The sequence below is a fragment of the Podarcis erhardii genome, assembly GCF_964252035.2.
Source record: "Podarcis erhardii genome assembly, chromosome: 1".
Classification (NCBI taxonomy): domain Eukaryota; kingdom Metazoa; phylum Chordata; class Lepidosauria; order Squamata; family Lacertidae; genus Podarcis; species Podarcis erhardii.
Window position 1 is genome coordinate 106,651,005 of NC_138497.1, and position 18,624 is coordinate 106,669,628.

The following is an 18,624-nucleotide window of genomic DNA, read 5'->3' on the forward strand; positions in this document are numbered from 1 at the left end:
GTTGTAGAATGAAATCTGGAGGCTGATGAGGAGGTGAAACTCAGGACTTCACCATCCAAGCAGCTTTAATACCTGGGCTTCTATCTAAACTCCATGCTGGTGTGCAAATATCACTTTGGAGGGTTTGAATGCATTTTCAGAAATGCATCTGAGAGAATTTATGGAATATATGTTTTGTACTCAAGTTGCTGCATGCAGCTTCAGATAGGATTTCACATCCCAAGAGGCTCAGATGTGTGAAGGGGATGGCTAAGTAGCTTCAGGGGTTTTGATGTGGTAGTGGAGTCCTCAGCAAACACCCGCATTTGCTTTTGATGCTGAAAGTTGAGCCAAGGCTCCCTCCTGAGTTGCCTATCTGTTGTCTGAGGAGGTGTCTGTTGTTTATTTGCTGTAGAGTACCTGTGATGCTAGGAAGTGAATTAATTCCAGCTATGCTGACTGAGTGACTGGGAGAAAATGGGACCCTGGGAAGCATATTTCCACTGTTTTAGCTGTCAACCCAGCTTTGCAGTACTTTTTCTATGTGGCCTGGGAAGGCAGGACCCTGACTGACTCTAGCTACAAAAGCTGAGGTTGCTGAACAGACTTGGGGCATTGTTTGTGGTTTTTTATTGTTGTGCAGGGGTTGCTGCTGTTGTGTTTTTGTCTCTTTATTTCAGATATTGTTGTGATTTATGTGGAAATGGTTTGATTTGTTTGCACATTTTCAGTGTTTGTTTATGACTACTTTTGTTACGTTGCTGTGATGTATATTTTTCATGTCGTAAGCCACCTTGAGCATGGTTTGGACTGTGGAAAGGTGGCATACAAATAAAATTATGTCTGCAGATTATGTATGTTTTAGAACATAGACATGGAAATCAAACTGGAAGAGATATAAAACCTTATTCTCTTCTCAGCTATGAAGCTCATTCATTGAAAATGGGCCAGTCATTGTAGAGTTGGAAGGGACTCCAGATGTTATCTAGTCCAAGCACACACCCCCCCCCCAATGCAGGAATCTTAACACACAGTCCCCCATCCAGTTTGAAACCATACCATACCCTGCTTAGCTTTGCAAATGTGCTAGCAGTTTTATTGCTGCACCACTGGCTAGTCATTAGCTTTCAAACAAATGTACCTCAGAGGGTTGTTGTGAGGATAGATGGTTGACCATGGATATCTTTAGAAGTGTTATTTTTATGATTTTGTTCAGGGTTCAGCATGGAGGAACACACTTCTTCTTTACATTAGTGAACCATTATAAGCTGCATTTTCCCGCTAGTACCCCAATGGTTCATTCATGACTCACTATCTCAGTTGCATCCCAACGGCAGCTGATTCTATATCATGAACCATTCCTGAGTGTGAACAAATTAAAGATCCTAAGTACCTTTTTTTTTTTTTGACAGAATCATATTCCTATGTTGTGAGGATAACAGATATGTGACCAGGAATTCCACTGAAAAATTACAGGATGAAAACCAGATAGACAGACACACATACACACTGAGACACATATTGCTACATTTATCTAACTAACATTTCAAGTGCATACATGTCAGGAGCCCAGGTTCCCAGCTTGATAACACAGTAAGCGTAGGTAATTAAAAAGGAGAATTTATTGCAAAAGCAAACAGATAGCTCTGGAAGGCTCCAACAAGGCTTCTGGCGTCATTACTAAAGACTCCTTCCAGTGTTGACAGAACATATTGAACTTACGACCCTTATGTCTCTTGTCTTGCTTCCTATCTAGCAGCCCTCCCATTCGCCGACTCTTCAGACTTAGTGGATCAGCTCCAACCTCTTCCTGTTCTGAGAGGCTCTCTCTTTGTGCTTCCTCTGAGCTTTGGCTGTGTGCTAGCCTGCTCTCAGCTACTGCCTTATCAGCCTGCCCATCAAAGTCAGGAAGAGCTGAAGTCTGCAGCTGCCGGCTCTCCCCTGCCTAACATCTAAGCCTCTCTGTTCCTGGCTGCTTTCTGCAGTTGGCTGCAAACCTTTGCTGGGAGCTGGCTCATTCCTGACAATACACTTGCAATTGCAAAGGGTGGGTGCAAAAAAACCAACAACCCCAGCATGCATGCATCATTCAGTGGCATGCCAATATTCCTCCTGCATAAAACATGAAATCACCCTTAGGGTGCAATCTAAACACACACCTCCAGTCCTATGATGGTGGAGTTTCTGGAACAGCTAAATCACCATCACACCTACAACCCAACCACTCACAGATGCTGCTGTGGAAGGTGAAGAGGGCGGAAGATCGGGCCCAATCCTTGCACCAGTTCCAGGCTGGCACAGCCATTGGGCCTGATGCTGGCAAATGCTGGCAGTAAGACCGGCATCTCCAGTGGATTGTGGATTTCCTCACCCCTGTCCCCTCCCCATCCTCAGGATGCCTAATTTCAGGCTCCACCAACAGGGAAGCTGCCAGCCTGCCTCCCTGCCTGCACGTTTGGCGATAAGCAGGAGACAGACACACCAACCTTGTAAGGAGAGTCTGAATTGCTGTGCCCATAATCCCCTCAGTTCAGTACCTATTTTTCCCCCAGCAGTAGATTGCATTTTCTACATACTTACTAAGCCAGCGTTGCACTCTGAATATTCTCTTAAACCACATTTTTCTATTCTGAAATGATAGAATAAAAATAAGAGCTTATGTTTTAGGAACAAAACAGAAATAGAAATAATAGAGCTGGTACACAATCCTCTCCCACAAACCTAGGTATTCAACTTCAAACATCATTAATGCAAAAAAACAAAACAAAAACCCACTTAAAAATACAATTCAAGATGTCACACAAAAGTCCTCAGCAGTTATTCAAAGAGAAAACCTTTAATTAATGGGGAAAGTGGTTATTATTAGCAAGCTATTACTTATTTATAAATAGTTCAAATTTTAATAAGCAGCTGTCTAGCATGAGGCAAGAATCCAATTAAGCTACAAGAGCCACAAGGGCTTTTAAAAACCAATCCAGGGTGAGAAAGGGTGAAATTTGTTTGAAATGTAACAGCATTTGGAAGAGGGGAGAGAAGAATATTGATGGATAACTTAATAAAGTGGGCCCTTATAAAACACTGAACAGAAATAAGCTTGCTCTTCTGATAATCCAAATTTAAAAATTGTGGTCTCCAAGGTTACCTGTTGTTATCAGTAAAGAGAAAAAACTCACTCACACATAAATTCATTCCAATTTTAGAAACTCGCAAACTTGGTTCTCTTTAATATCATGTCTTGTGATATCCTACGGGAAGAGACGAGTTCAGAAGTCTATAATTATCCAATGTCTTATGCAAGCATCTTATATAGTCCATATGCATGCACTTGTATTCTGTCTGCATGAATTTTGCAAAGCACTCCAATCCCAAACCACGCTGATGAGCTGATACAAATGCACATAGGCTGGACCACTTCAAAGGGCAATGGGGGGAGAGAGAGGAGGTTCTGCATGATCAAATAGCTTCCCAGTAGGGGAATCAGCATATCAGGGTGAGAGCTGGCAAGGACTTTTTGCCCTGACATCTGAGTTTTCCAGGTGTCAATATGTTTGCTATGCTGGTTCATTGGATCATGCTGTCTGCTACATGCAGTATAAAGTGGTTCAATCCAGGAACAGTTTCACCACTTGATCTGCAGTTTGAGCAAACTATGTTACGATGAGCAAGATGGAGTCAAGGTTCAGAAGAGGCAGCAGTGCCATACCACTGATCCTGCAACCCAGGATTGCATGGCTTCCCAGTTCTGTTGCCCAGGGTCTGTGTGCTGAGAGTGGTCATCTGCATAGGGGGATGGCCTATGAAGTGTAGGTGGGTTCCCACAAGGCAAGACACACCGATAACAGCAAGAACCTTTATTGAACTAACAGAACTCGAGAACGGCCTCAGTCCTGTATACCTGAAGGAGCATCTCCACCCTCATCGTTCAGCCCGGACACTGAGATCCAGCGCCGAGGGCCTTCTGGCGGTTCCCTCATTGTGAGAAGTGAGGTTACAGGGAACCAGATAGATGGCCTTCTCGGTAGTGGCGCCCGCCCTGTGGAACACCCTCCCTTCAGATGTGAAGGAAATAAGCAGCTATCTTCTCTTTAAAAGGCATCTGAAGGCAGCCCTGTTTAGGGAAGTTTTTAATATTTAATGCTGTATTGTTTTTAACACTTGATTGGAAGCCCCCAGAGTGGCTGGGAAAACTTAGCCAGATGGGCGGGGTATAAATAATAAATTATTAACAGGGGCAAAGCAACTGCTTATATACATTTCTGAAGGCCTGGGCCACTCCCACTCCCAAACGTTATTGGCTGTCTAAACATCCAAGCTGCGAATCATGACTCAGAGTTTAAGGACCAATGGCAAATCCTAAAATGTTCTGTGATTGGATATCATGTACTGAATCAGAACACGGGGGCTCAGAATCTTTAGTCCAGACTCAAACTCAGGCAAACACAGACCACTGAATACAGCCTATATACACATCACGTTCTGTATGTGTAGGCTTCCACATGATCTGAAACCACAATTGCATAGGATTTCAGATTGGGAGGAAGCCCGTGCCTGGAGGACTCCACTGTGTAGACACCCACACTCTGGAAGTGCAGATAGTGTGTTGTGCAACACTGGGAGTGGGGGCAGCAGCTCTTCATGTGAATCTGCAGAAAATAATAATCTGCATTTCAGCCATTCTCAGGGATGATGGTTCATGCAGGTAGAACCAGTTACCACCAGGACTCAACTGAGAGGGTGGGTCATGTTTGGACCTCTCTTGTACTTGTGGGAAAGTGCAGTTCACTGATGCACAGAAAAAGGTGTTCCTCCAAGCTAAACCCTGAACAAAATCCCAAAACAAAAACTTCTGATTTCACCTCTTCCTGTACCATGAGACTTATTCCATTGCCAGATAATTGGTATCATCAATAACTAGCCAGCCTGTAAGCGGTAATATGATTTGCTGCAGAGGAGCTATAAAACTAATCTAGTCTCCAGTTGTAGACCTGACAAATTATACCTTGTCAAAATGGTTATGTTTCTTGAGAATGAACTGTTAACTCACAGTTGCTGGGAACATTCAAGCTTTTAAGGGATGCAGTATTGCCAGGTACTGCAATGCCCTCATATAATTGGATAGTCAGTCTTTCAAAGGTAGATGGTTGCAGCCTTTTTCTAAATCAGACAGCCATATTAGCACATGGGTGTTAATGCCTCCCATGCGCAACAACATGGGAGCAAAAATTGGGGACATGCAGAATAGCCCTACCCCCACCCACACCATGTGGCAAATCGCTCCCCCAACATCAGCACCTATATTTGGGGGGGGGGGTATTGTAAACTGCCCTGTGATCCTTGGATGAAGGGTAATGTATAAATTTAAAAAATAATAGTGAACAAGAATGCAAACTTCCCCTTGTCAGTTTAACACAGTCTATTACTAATAGTCCCTATTATCACTTAACAGTACAGTGCAATTCTATACTTACCTGGGAATAAGACTCATTGAACATGAATTGGCTTTATTTATTGTGTTCAGATAGTATGTATGTATGTATGTATGTATGTATGTATGTATGTATTTATTTATTTATTTATTGTGTTCTGGCAAATAGAAGGGGAAGAAATGGAGGCAGTGAGAGATTTTACTTTCTTGGGCTCCATGATCACTGCAGATGGTGACAGCAGTCACAAAATTAAAAGACGCCTGCTTCTTGGGAGAAAAGCAATGACAAACCTAGACAGCATCTTAAAAAGTAGAGACATCACCTTGCCAACAAAGGTCCGTATAGTAAAAGCTATGGTTTTCCTAGTAGTGATGTATGGAAGTGAGAGCTGGACCATAAAGAAGGCTGATCACCGAAGAATGAATTATGGTGCTGGAGGAGACTCTTGAGAGTCCCATGGACTGCAAGAAGAACAAACCTATCCATTCTTAAGGAAATCAGCCCTGAGTGCTCAATGGAAGAACAGATACTGAAGCTGAGGCTCCAATACTCTGGCCACCTCATGAGAAGAGAAGACACTCTGGAAAAGACCCTGATGTTGGGAAAGATGGAGGGCACAAGGAGAAGGGGACGACAGAGGACGAGATGGTTGGATAGTGTTCTCGAAGCTACCAGCATGAGTTTGACCAAACTGTGGGAGGCAGTGGAAGACAGAAGTGCCTGGCGTGCTCTGGTCCATGGGGTCACGAAGAGTCAGACACGACTAAACGACTAAACAACAACATTGTGTTCAGTGCTCTGCTTGATTAATGGGTAAGGTGCATTTGTCCCAGACCAAAGTACCTACAATCATCTTGGGATGTGCTGCTAACTACAGGTGGAAGAAGTTCATGAGCTGTAATGGCTTTGGAAATTGTGGGGCAGTAATAGCCTTTTATATAGCCCCAGCAGTGCGGTTCGAATCCCTGCGATGGGGTGAGCTTCCGCTGCTCGATCCCTGCTCCTGCCAACCTAGCAGTTCGAAAGCACATCAAAGTGCAAGTAGATAAATACGTACCGCTCCAGCGGGATGGTAAACGGCGTTTCCGTGTGCTGCTCTGGTTCACCAGAAGCTGGCCACATGACCCAGAAGCTGTACGCTGGCTCCCTCAGCCAATAAAGCGAGATGAGTGCCACAACCCCAGAGTCGGCCACGACTGGACCTAACGGTCAGGGGTCCCTTTACCTTTACCTTTACCATATATATGAATGGTTTTCATCAAAAAGGCACTCTCCAAGCATTAGATTTACAAAAGCCTTTTCAAGATAAGTGCAGCTGCCTGTTTTCTCCAGATGATGATGATAATTTTGAGGATGAGAAGGCCACCACGTAGAGTTTAGAGTTCCTTCTTGCCCCTAACCATGCCATCCTTTAGGGAGAGTAGTTTGGGGAAGGAATGATAGATCACGCTGATTAAAAATAACAAACAGGTAACTGCCGGTTACTATAGACATTGCTCACAAAAGAAGGTGAAAGGTATGCTTGAGAATATTTTTGCCTGGGGCTTGCAGTGTTGCAGAATAAAAGAATAGTGCTCTCTCTCATACACACAGCAGTCTGGGGTGTGGGGGATAATTTTTTCTTTCTCTTCCTTTTGTAAGACCCCCTGTATTAAGTAAAAATGTTAAGGCACAAAGAAACTAATCACATGTGTCAGGGGCTCAGGAGCAGAGGCACAGGAGAGGGAGGAAATGGAGAGCGAGGGGGAGGAATCCGAGGGGAGCGTAGGCGGTGACAGTGGTCAGAGGGATTCCACGAGCCTCTCCAGCGAATCGGAAGATTCACAGAAGGGAGCGCCGATGACCAGGGCAAGGGGGGTGCCAAGGGGGAAACCCCAGAAGGAAGGGGCCAGCGGGGACTCCCAGAGCAGCAGTTGGAAATCAGGACCAGCTTCCCCACCAGAGCGCAGTGGGGGGGAGGAGTCCCAGGAATCGGGACCAGTGTTCTCACCACCAGCGAGAGGAGATGAGTCAGGATTGACCACGCCTCCATCGGAGAGCGGGGAAATGGTCAAGAGGAAGGTTACCGGCTGGGCGCGCACGCCAAGTTCAAATGTACAGGCGAGCGGCACAGCAGGTAGCCCGGATAGGGAGCCAGGTCCTAAAGCCCGCCGGAAGGAGGGGCAAGACTCAGGGGGGTCAGCGTCAGAAGAGTCCAGAAAGGAGGAAACCCCAGGGGGCAGAAGGACCCAGAGGAGGAAAGAACAACGGAAGAGGTGGAGTAAGGCTAGAGTCTTAAACTGGTGTCTAGGAGGCGGAGACTCAGATGGAGCTTCGCCGGTCTAAGCTCTAAGACGTAGAGTTGCACGCTGCGATTTGGAAATGGAAACTAATCTTCAATAAAGACTTTTATACGTTATTACTGGCTAGCGTTGGTCCTCTGTGAGCTGGGACCTGGAGGCAACTCTGACAACATGTATCTCATTTGAGGATCAAAATGAAGACTTCGAGTACTGCTTCACAATTTGAAAATATTCTCTCTGTCTTAGTTCCTTCTGATTAATGTGATTGTTAATGAAACTGAAGCTCAAAAAGGTAGCTTACTTCAGCTCTGTAAATGGAAGTGGTGAATGTAGCAATCAAGGAACACACTGTTGCTGCAATTAGTGCAGCCAGGCCATTGCAGTACAATGTCAAGAGGTATAAGCTATAGAAATCCAACCAATTGCTCTCTTAGGGCAGGGGTCAGCAAACTATTTCAGCAGGGGGCAGGTCCACTGTCCCTCAGACCTTGTGGGGGGCCAGACTATATATATTTTGGGGTGCGGGAGAGAAAAGAAGAACAAATTCCTATGCCCCGCAAATAACCTAGAGATGCATTTTAAATAAAAGCACACATTCTACTCATGTAAAAACACCAGACAGGTGTTGGGAAACTGTGTACGTGCAGCTACTCACACAGAGTCAATTAAGGTTTGGCAGTTTAAGCTATGCCATTTTGCTTGGACAATTTGAGACCAGGAGTGACTTGTCAGATTTTGGCTGGCCCACATGCATGAGAGACTATATAAGTGTAGAGTATATAGGTGCATTGTTAATAAATGAGCAACTAAAAAAAGTTTGTTTGTTTCCTGTTTTCTTTTCCCAAGCAGAGATAATGTGTAAACATGGTGTCAGCTCCCTAAAAAAAAAGTCAACAACTCTGGGGAACCTTTCCTTAAAAAGGTCAACAATTTTGGGGTGTCTCCCCCTTAAAAAAGGTTGACAACTCTGGGAAATGGGGGCGGGGTGGAGGGATCTCTGCACCATGGCACCGGATATGCTTAAGACGGCCCTGCCCCCTTAGCAACTGGTATTTATAACTATTCACCTTTTGCCCCATCCTTGACCAACCCTTGCCATACTCCTAATTAAAAAAATCCCTCCTCCAAAAGAAATCACAACACTATTAGAAGATATAGTAATTAGGGCATGGGTAATTTTTACTGGGGAAAAAAATGATGTTGCTGCAAAGGCAAGAAAGTAGGTTACCAAATTAATTCTGGGATAATTTTGACGGAGATTTACGTTCATCGGTAATGCTGCATAATTTGGCTTTGCACAGATCTTTTAATGCATGAATTGGCTGGCATCAAACAGAGGCACAGCAGTTGTTTGATGGCCAAATAAGCTTGAAGCAGCAAGAGTCCCCCCCCCATATATCTATATGCCACTTTTGAAGTCAAGTTGGAAGTTTTTGTGTGCCTACCACTAATCATTAGCTTGATCTTGTCTCCAGGGCTCTCTGTGGCCTCCCTCTGTCCCACTTGAATGTGTCATTAAATTCCTTCTCATCTCTTCAGTTTTATGAAGTAACCTCTGTACCCCCATGGGCTTCCTATTCCTTTGAGGCATTTGCCCGCCTCCTTGAGGTATCTTTTGTGTTTGTGTGTTTCCTTTAAAAACAACAACCATGGATTAAATTTCATTGCTTCCCCTTACAATATTGAAAAACAGTGTACACATTACCTGCATAAAACACAGCTAGATCATTATTTTTCTCAACTTCTATTCAAGGCTGGTTTGGGGGACAACACATCAAAACGCAGAAATTCATAAACAACAGATTGTGCCTATCACTATGTGTACACAACTTTTCAAACCAGAAGCGAGAGAATATACTCCAAGTGTCCCAGTTTTTCCAGAGACAGTCCCAGAATTACAAAAGTCGTGTTCCGGTTCCTGATTTGATCCCGGAATATCCAAGTTTTCCTCCCCTCTTTCACATCTCAGAGAACAATTAAAAGTGGTGGGTGGGTACGTAGGTACAAAAACTGAGTCCTGTCTTTTTTGTAAATAGTTGGTTGCCCATTTCTGACTCTTCCAACTCACCAATATCATTTTTTGGGGGGGGTGGGGGGTGTCAAGCAACCAGAACGGTACATAGAATTCTAAGTGCAGTTGCAGCACATATTTGTGTAACAGCATTATGATATTTGCATTTTTCCTTCACAGTTTCTTTCCTACTGATCCCTAGCATGGAATATGCCATTTCCACAGCTGCCACACACTGAGTCAACATCTTCCCTGAACTTGCCACAAAGCTTTTCGGGTGTCACAGTAGGCTGTGCTAGAGGGGGAAAAGAAATCCTCCCCACATCAGCGGTGTGGTATGGAAAGTTCTTTGGTCCAGGAGGCACATTCTTTCTTGGCAACCATCTGGGGACCACATTAACATGGTGGGCAGGGCAAAAGTGGACAGAGCAACAAATGTGAATTTTAGCTTTGTAGTGTAGATTAGTTCTCACATACCTATTCCCCTCTATCTTCCAGGCAGGCAGGAAAGAGGCATTCTTGGAGCTCAAGGACATATTTCAGCTCAAGGTGGCATAGATCTCCTCCTCCTCCTCCTCATAGAATCTCACAACCCTGTGAGGTAGGTTAGGCTGAGAACCAGTGACTGGTGCAATGTCACCCAGGGAGCTTCATGGCTAAATGTAGATATGAAGTCTGACCTCCTTGCAGCTGTCTTTCTTTCAGTTCCCAACAAATGCTATGCATTCCACAAAAAATACTCAATTTTTTAAAAAAGCAAAACAAACTCTGCAAATCAGAAAGTGCTCTACACTTTGAGAAAGATACTGAGATTAATCCGCAAGAATATAAATAACTCATGCATGCTTTGGGAACCAAATCAGTTTGAGAAATGTAGCATGATAGATATATCAATCTAAATCGTTTTTTGTCCCCCCCCCCCGAAGTCATATTTTTAAGTGTAGAATAGCAGCGGAGAATTTTACCTTTGTACTGAGAGAGCTTTGCAGATTGTCTTAAGGACCCTAGAGCAGTACAGTTTATCCAGAGTGTGTTGCTAGGAAACCTTAGCTTTTGGTACGTTAATGAGTACAGCATTACATTACAGATGAAATAATGTTACAAGCATGCATCACCTACAAGCATACACAAGCAATTAACTAAATGAGACACAGCATTCCATCTTGATTGGCAAATTAAAATAAAATTAAAATAACCAAGCCAAATCATTCATATTATCAATACACAATGGAATACCCTTGTGAAGACTAGGTAAATGTGTGCAAATTTTCTAGATGCCCTAAATGACTCTGCTGTAGAGCAGTTTGTCATAGTACTGATGAGAGGGGAGGTGATTCTAGACTTAAGTCCTACAGGGACGCCGGCACCTTCTGTGAAATGAAACTGTTGTTGAACCAGTTGGAAAAAATGACCATAGCACTCTCAGATGCAACGTATATGTAAGTGAACAATGGCCAAGGAAGTCCAGCACAGTCACATTGGACTTCAAAAGGGGAAACTTCTTAAAGATGAGGAGACTGGTGAAAAGCAATTTGAAAGGCAAAGTCAAGTAGGTCATGTCTCTCCGTAATGCTTGGGGATAATTCAACCCCACAATAAAAGCAGCTCAGCTAGATTGCATACCATAGATCAGGAAATATACCACCAAGTCCAAGAGGACTTCCGCTGACTTTTATCAACAGACTCAAATAACTGTGACCCTGGAGGTCACAGAGATCTGTAGCAGGACTTTCTCCCTGACTCAAAACCATCTCCCCCCCCCCTTTAACTTTCACCTTTTCTATAACTGGGCATAAAGCTAACCTGACAAAAAGGTCTTGTCTTCTTCTTGGACTGCCTTGGGGAGGAGATACATTGATGGTGGCATTGATGGTTCTCCACAATCCTTGGTCTGGAGCATAAACGAGCCAGCAAAGGTCACCTGTTCATGCCATGGTGCAAGAGGCACAGCATCCTTGGATTGGTTGAATCTCCCTTCTGGGGAGGCATGTCAAAGAATTTAGAAGGCTCTGGGCTTCCTGCTTCCACTCTGATGTATAGAAGGATTTGGAGTATTGACAATCCGGCTCCTTTGTCCTCCTTCTGTATTTGCAGTAGCCACCAGAACTGCTTTTACCTCTCATCTTTGATAGTCATCAGAGGGTAAATCCAGAAGCAGCTTCCAGTGTCAGGTTGAAGCTACATATGAGCGGCTAGTATGGGTGCAATGTCCTGCTGAAACCTAAAAACTGGGCTCTGAAGTAGAAGGAGCAGAAAGTCTGGCACTGTTGACCAAGCAAATCTAAGAAGCTAGGTTCCTCATATTTACAGTGTATCTCCACAGAATTCATACAGCCTGGTCAACATCCTTCTTCACCTGAAGAGGATTTTGAGGCCTAAACACACACATTCTGGCCTTCTCTAGTCAGATATATGGCAAGGCCAAATGATGTCACAATATAGCACATCTCTGTTGCCCCAGTTAGTTTAGCTGCTGTTGTCAAAGATTCTGTTCTGTTGGTTTTGTATTCCTGTCACTCCCTATGGCAGGAGATGGACCTGGTGTTATTGCTAAGACAAAGTCTTATGCCAAACTGGAAAACAGACCTATGTGAAACAAGCAGTCTGGTCAAAAATGCAGCAGAGCCAAACTGCTTAGGGCTATTCCTGGGAGACACCTCTGAGTAGACTTGCACTAAAATGTGTAGACTTGCACTAAAAGGATTTAAGACTCTTTTGGCCAATTTAGAAGGGGAGTCTCATGATACCTCTACAGCGTAAGTACCATTTCCCTGAAATTTATCTTTCTGCCTTGTGGCTTTGCTAAAATAATTTTCGACTATAGCTCAGTAGGTGAGAAGATAACATCAAAAAAACCCTCCTATGAAGGAAGATGGAGATAATAACATTTCAACTTTGCATACAAATGCTTTGTTATCTGCATTGCAGAGAGCTATTTGGTGTATCGGATATTAAAGGTGTGCTTAGATAAAAGATAAAAGTCTTCTGGAAAGATAGTGTCTTTGCTAGCTGAAAAGTAATAGATTATTAATGTTATCTCTCAGACATTTTCTCTGCTTAGTAGCAAAAGAAAAAAAGAAAAAGAATATTTTTATTAAAATCAGACTGGTGGAATATTCCAATGGTCATATATATGAAGATTTGCTTAGAGCTGCCATACGTCCGGATTTTCCCTCAACAACTTTCAGGGTGTCCTGGTTTTTACTTTTTGAAATACGGCAACCCTAGATTTGCTATTAAAAATCATAATATAAAATACATCTACATTGAGGGAATCTGCCAATGATACAGTTACTGAATCATCATTTGCCCTTGCCACAAATGACTTCAGATCAGTTACTTTTTGTCTTGAAAACATTAATTAGTATAATACTGGCTTTTTTGGGCGGGTGCTACTTCGCTTCCTTGGGAAGCATGTCAAGAACATGACTGAGGAGAATTTAGTTCAAATACATCTTCGCTGAATTGTTTCCCAATATGATCCTAGCCCTGTTCTGCTGGAGAGCAGGCTGCTACTTGACTGGTAGAGACTGCCCAGAAATTAGCACATTTTCCAAATATACAGGAGCACAGAATGCATAATTTGAGGTTTTTAAGCAACTCTGAGAGTGTGCTTTAAAAAAATAACCAAGCTCTATATAATTTTTATGAAACAATAAATAATTTGAGATTGTTCAGTCAAGATAGTGGAGTGACCACATAAAGTACTTGGAGAGCAACTGAGACATGGTCAAGCTTTTCCAGAGTTTTGCAGCAATGATAATGGAGCTTTGTTGACAAAGTGCAGCCAAATGGTAACTTCATAGCTAATGGCTGAAGTTGTCACAAAGGAGGCAGTGATAAGTGATGCTGCCAAGGAAGCAATACTGGGCTTGCTTAGGCAACCAGTGGGAAATGAGAGGAATCCCAATAAGAACTGGAAAGTTGGCAGATGAGAGAAAAAGAGAATTATACCTTTCGTTCCTTATGCTCTGTCTGAGACACAGGTGGTCTGTGTGTTTGTGCATGTTTGCACTTAGCATCAGGGTAAAATAAAATTTAAAAAGTATTAAAAAATGCCTTCCTAGGCCACAACAAATCTTTACTAGGAGGAGTCAACTGCAAGTGAGAGTACAGAAAAGGTTCAGTCAGGCTTAGTTTATTCCATCAAGGTCTCTTCCAGAATCCCCAGGAGTTTGGAGGTGCAAGGATGAACCAGGAGCTCCAGAACTTAGGCAGAGTGTGCGAGGGCAAAACTCATAAAGTATGCACAGGAGGAATTCAGGGAAATGGAAATGCAAAGGATCCAATGAGTTCAGGAATCCAGCACCAATCATAGGATGGCGAGAGTCACAAATGAGAAAGGTGGTCCTGGAATGTTGGTTTTAGTGAACAAAAGAAAGGCTATTGTCTTTTCCAACCTAACAAGCAGGGGTGAGGGTAGTTTAAACTGTACCCAAACAAACTTTGGGTGTTTAATGAGAGTTTAAACTACTCATAAAGACCCCCCCCAAAAAAATCTCAAGGTTCTCTCTAGCCATTCAACAGGGGATACAATGTTGCTTTGATTAGATTAGGAACCAGAGGAAGATAAGAGCATTTAATGATTTCTGGAGGTCTCACATCAGGCGTTGAAGAATATGAAACACTCTTGTCTACGTCAATGAGAGGCTTTGTCAGGAGATTCTCAAGTGCGCTTTGTCCTAATTTGCAAGATCCTTACCAGCCAAACAAAATGCAGCCTTCTGAGTCAAAGTGTTTTTGAAGGGATACACAGAGTGATGGTGGAAGAGCACTCTCTGACAAACAGGTAAATATGTCCTGGAAATAAATAAAAGTCCAAGGCTGTACTGATCTGTTGCAGTAAATCAAATATAAAATGTAGAAGATGGTGTATGGGTACAATAAATGGTACAAAGATAAGACAGTCAGGCCCAAGAGCAGTTGTGTAACCATGATTTGTTACTGGTTTTACTATATTTCAATCCTCAACTTTCCTCCAATGTGGTCAAGACTGTTTACATGGTTCTCACTCCCCTTCCACAGTTTCTTCTCACATATGTAGGTATGGTAGGCTGAGAGATATTGACTGGCCCAAGGTCACCTAGCAGGGTTTATGGCTGAGGGAAGATATGAACTTGTATCTCACCATCCCTAGTCCAACATTATTACTACTGCTGCTACTACTACTACTACTACTACTACTACTACTCCATTATCCCTCGTAGGGTCTGGAAAAGGCTTGCCATTGTAATACAAACCATGTTGCATACATGTACAGTAGTACCTCAGGTTACAGACACTTTAGGTTGCAGATGCTTCAGACTCCGCTAACCCAGAAATAGTACACTTCAGTCTGAGAACAGAAATTGTGCGGTGGCAACGTGAGGCCCCATTAGCGAAAGTGGTGCTTCAGGTTAAGAACAGTTTCAGGTTAAGAATGGACCTCCAGAATGAATTAAGTTCTTAACCCAAGGTACCACTGTAAAGGTAAACGGTAAAGGACCCCTGGCCCCAAAGGGTTGTGGTGCTCATCTCGCTTTCAGGCCGAGGGAGCCAGCGTTTGTCAACAAACAGATTTCCGGGTCATGTGGATGACTAAACTGCTTCTGGCGCAATGAAACACCCTGACAGAAATGGCACGGAAACACCATTTACCTTCCTGCCACAGTGGGACCTATATATCTACTTGCACTGCTGTGCTTTTGGACTGCTAGGTTGACAGGACCTGGGACAGAGCAACGGGAGCTTACTCCGCTGTGGGGATTCGAACCGCCAATCTTCTGACTGGCAAGCCGAAGAGGCTCAGTGGTTTAGACCACAGTGCCACCCCCATCATATGGAGGTACTGCAACCAAACTGGGATAGGGAATACAATTGCTTGGCAGGGGCAAATCAGTCCCAGAGGCTAGTGCTTTGCTACCCCTGTACTAGTTCATAGAAGGCATAAACAGTAATGTATTGAGTGACCCTGTTAAAATGCATACCTCCCAACAAAGCTGATGTTAACAACAGCAGCAGAAATGCTCTGCGTGATTTTTAATATATATATATAGACTGTTTAACGAATAAATTCAGAAAACAAAAGTATGAGATTGAAGCAGGAGTAAGTGGGGGGGGGGGACTGAATTCCAGTGTATGGGGGGTATGTATAACCATCAGAGATGGGAAATTGTCACCTGTTGTTGCATAGCAAAAAGTGAACATGTTTCATTAAAAAGGAAACTAAAACCTGCTGCACCTGCTGTCCTGCAGAGGCTTTCATTCTTGATTTTTGCATATTCCTCAATCAGGAATCAGTCTAATATAGTTTTTGGTAATCACTAGACAATTTCATTGGACAGGGAGATTTCAGCGATTTAATTGGAGGTGGATGGGAAGAGATGGAGGATTTCAACATCTGCCTCAAGAATAGTGTTGTCGGGTGCTAGGAAAAACAAGAGTAGTTTGGTTGCTTAGCAACACCAGTTGCCCAAATTAGCTAAATCTGTCTAAATAGACTGACGAAGGACGAGATAGTTAAGGAGCAACAGTTGCTGTTTCTGTCTTAATTAGAGAAGCATACGGCATCACTTAACTATTATAGTTCAGAACAGAGCACATATTAAGTCCAACATGCAGAGGCCACTTCTGATTCTTCCCTGTTAAGACTGTTTGTGGTGCAACTCAACCACGTCGTCACATGATCTGTAGGATTGTATCTGTGCCATTGCAGAACTTTAAAGAAAGAAAGTTGGCAGTGGTGTAGAAAAAGGTTGCTTCATCCATACAGTGGGCTTTTGGACACTAGGGTCCTTGAACTGCATCTGAGCATTGCTCTATTGCAATCAGCTGGAAGTAAAATTATAAATGTGCCATTCACCCATTTATTCCCTAGAACAAGGACAGGGAAGCTGCAACTTTCCAGATGTTTGATTCCAAATCCTATCAGTCCCAGACAGTGACTTACAAAGATGTAGAATGGCAGAATCACAGAATGGTAGAGTTGGAACCAAAGCATTGCCTAATGCAACCCCTTGGCAATACAGGATTCACAGCTAAAGAATCTCTGACAGATGGCCATCTGAACTCTGTTTGAAAACCTCAAGTGAAGGACAGTCTACCACCTTCCAAGGTAGTCTGTTGCACTGTCAAACAGTTCTTATAATCAGAAAGTTCTTCCTAACGTTTAGTCAGAATCACATTTATCAAGTCGGTCACTCTTGTCTGCAGACATTTCAGTTTGTCAATATCCTGTCAATAAACTGTAGTGCCTAGCTCTAGAAACAGTACTCCACATGGGGACAAGACTATTCCCTTGACCCTCACTGTACTTCTGTTGATGCATCATTTAATTGCAGTTGATTCACATTAAGCTTGTGGTATAACCCTGGGTCCTTTTCACCTGACTACCATGCCCTCCCAATTTTGTTTTGAATCATGAGCAACAAATATAAATGCTCACAAACAGCATTTTCACATTTTTGTCTACACACACTTCTTATTCTTATTGTCACACAAATTCTACAGCTTTCATAATTTCATAATTCATTACTTACTGGCCACATTACAAAGTTCAGAGTCTACTATACTGAACATAAATTCACTTGAAATGTAGTGCACAGGCATCAACTAGTGTGCAAAAGACAGGTCTTCTTGACCCTATTAAACAGTGTCATTTTTAGTACAGTACATGAAAAGATGGACCAATCCATCTCCTTCAGTTTCTCTTGGTTTATCATTTGTCTGGCCTTAAGTGCTAATTTCCACATCAGTATGTCTTAAAAAAGGAAAGGCTGCATGAAGGTTTCACGCACATTTCTCCTAATATAAATATTTTGGTACACAATTTTACTTAATATACACATTTTTTGGCTAGGAGTTTTGCCTAATATGGTGTATTTTTGTACATTATTTTCACCAATATATGCTAATATGCCCATGAACCCCACCAAAATGCTGGAGAGGCTGTACCTCTATAGGCATATGCCTTCACATGTGGTGGGAATGCCCCCAAATCCAGCCCTTTTGAACAACAGTCCTACAAGAAATAAGCAAAATAACTAAACGGGTATTAGAAGTCACCCCAGAAATGGCCCTATTAAACATACTTCAGGATAATAATGCCCGCTCACATTACAAAGAGCTTATAACCCACCCACTCTCAGCAGCCAGAATCATTATAGCCTGACTCTGGAGAGACCTGACTGGAGTGAACATGGACCACTGGTACCAAATTGTATGGGAAACAGCCTTACTAGAAAAGTTAATCAATAGACTAAGACTAACACGAGGACGCCTTCACACTAGTATGGGTCCCCTTTATCACATACATACCCCAACAAGACAAGAACCCACCTAGAGCATATGAATCAATATGGCTAACTTGACCCAATATTCCCCCCTCACATGCAAGCAAATCTCACTGCAGTCAACTAAAGACAACCAGCCATGCTCTGGGCACCTCCAACCTCTCTTACCACCAAGGAAAAATATCATAAGCAAGTGACACTGGCAGAAAATACACCACCCCAACCCCCTTCCCCCCCTCTCCCCTCTTCTTCCCCAACCTTATTCTGTAAACAGCACTAATGTCTCACATCAAATGTAAGAAAAGACCCTACAACTTGAAGAAAGAGGCAATGTGTGCTCTTTGTACACTTTTGTTTTGTTTTGTTTTGTTGGAGAACTACATTGCAAAATGAGTTCTGGTTTTGAAGCTTGGCTGCATTTCACTTTGCGTATTGGGTCAGGAGATGTGAATTTAGGAAGATGCAAATTCCTAGCATCCCCTTCTGTGGTAACAGAGTGGACTTAGTCCAAAAGCAAGAGCCTTGTTGTAATGCTCTTGGCAGAAATGCAAAGCAGACCAATTATGGATTACATTTTGAGAATTTTCTCATTATCATTCAAAACATACTTCTTGAAAATTATTTTCTCATCGCTTAAAATGGTTGTTTCATGTTCC

At 43.0% G+C, this 18,624-nt stretch overlaps 2 long non-coding RNA genes across 2 annotated transcripts in view; one reads left to right on the forward strand and one right to left on the reverse strand.

The window, feature by feature from the left end:
• The window catches only part of LOC309348956, a 145,214-nt gene that overhangs the window by 91,941 nt on the left and 34,649 nt on the right, over nucleotides 1-18,624 (reverse strand). The gene's annotated exons all lie outside the window — the stretch shown is intronic.
• The window catches only part of LOC309337505, a 36,720-nt gene continuing 25,395 nt past the window's right edge, over nucleotides 7,300-18,624 (forward strand). The window contains exons 1-2 of the long non-coding RNA XR_014154370.1: nucleotides 7,300-7,499; nucleotides 7,579-7,745. This is a non-coding gene — a long non-coding RNA (uncharacterized lncRNA). The remainder of the gene's footprint in view (nucleotides 7,500-7,578; nucleotides 7,746-18,624) is intronic.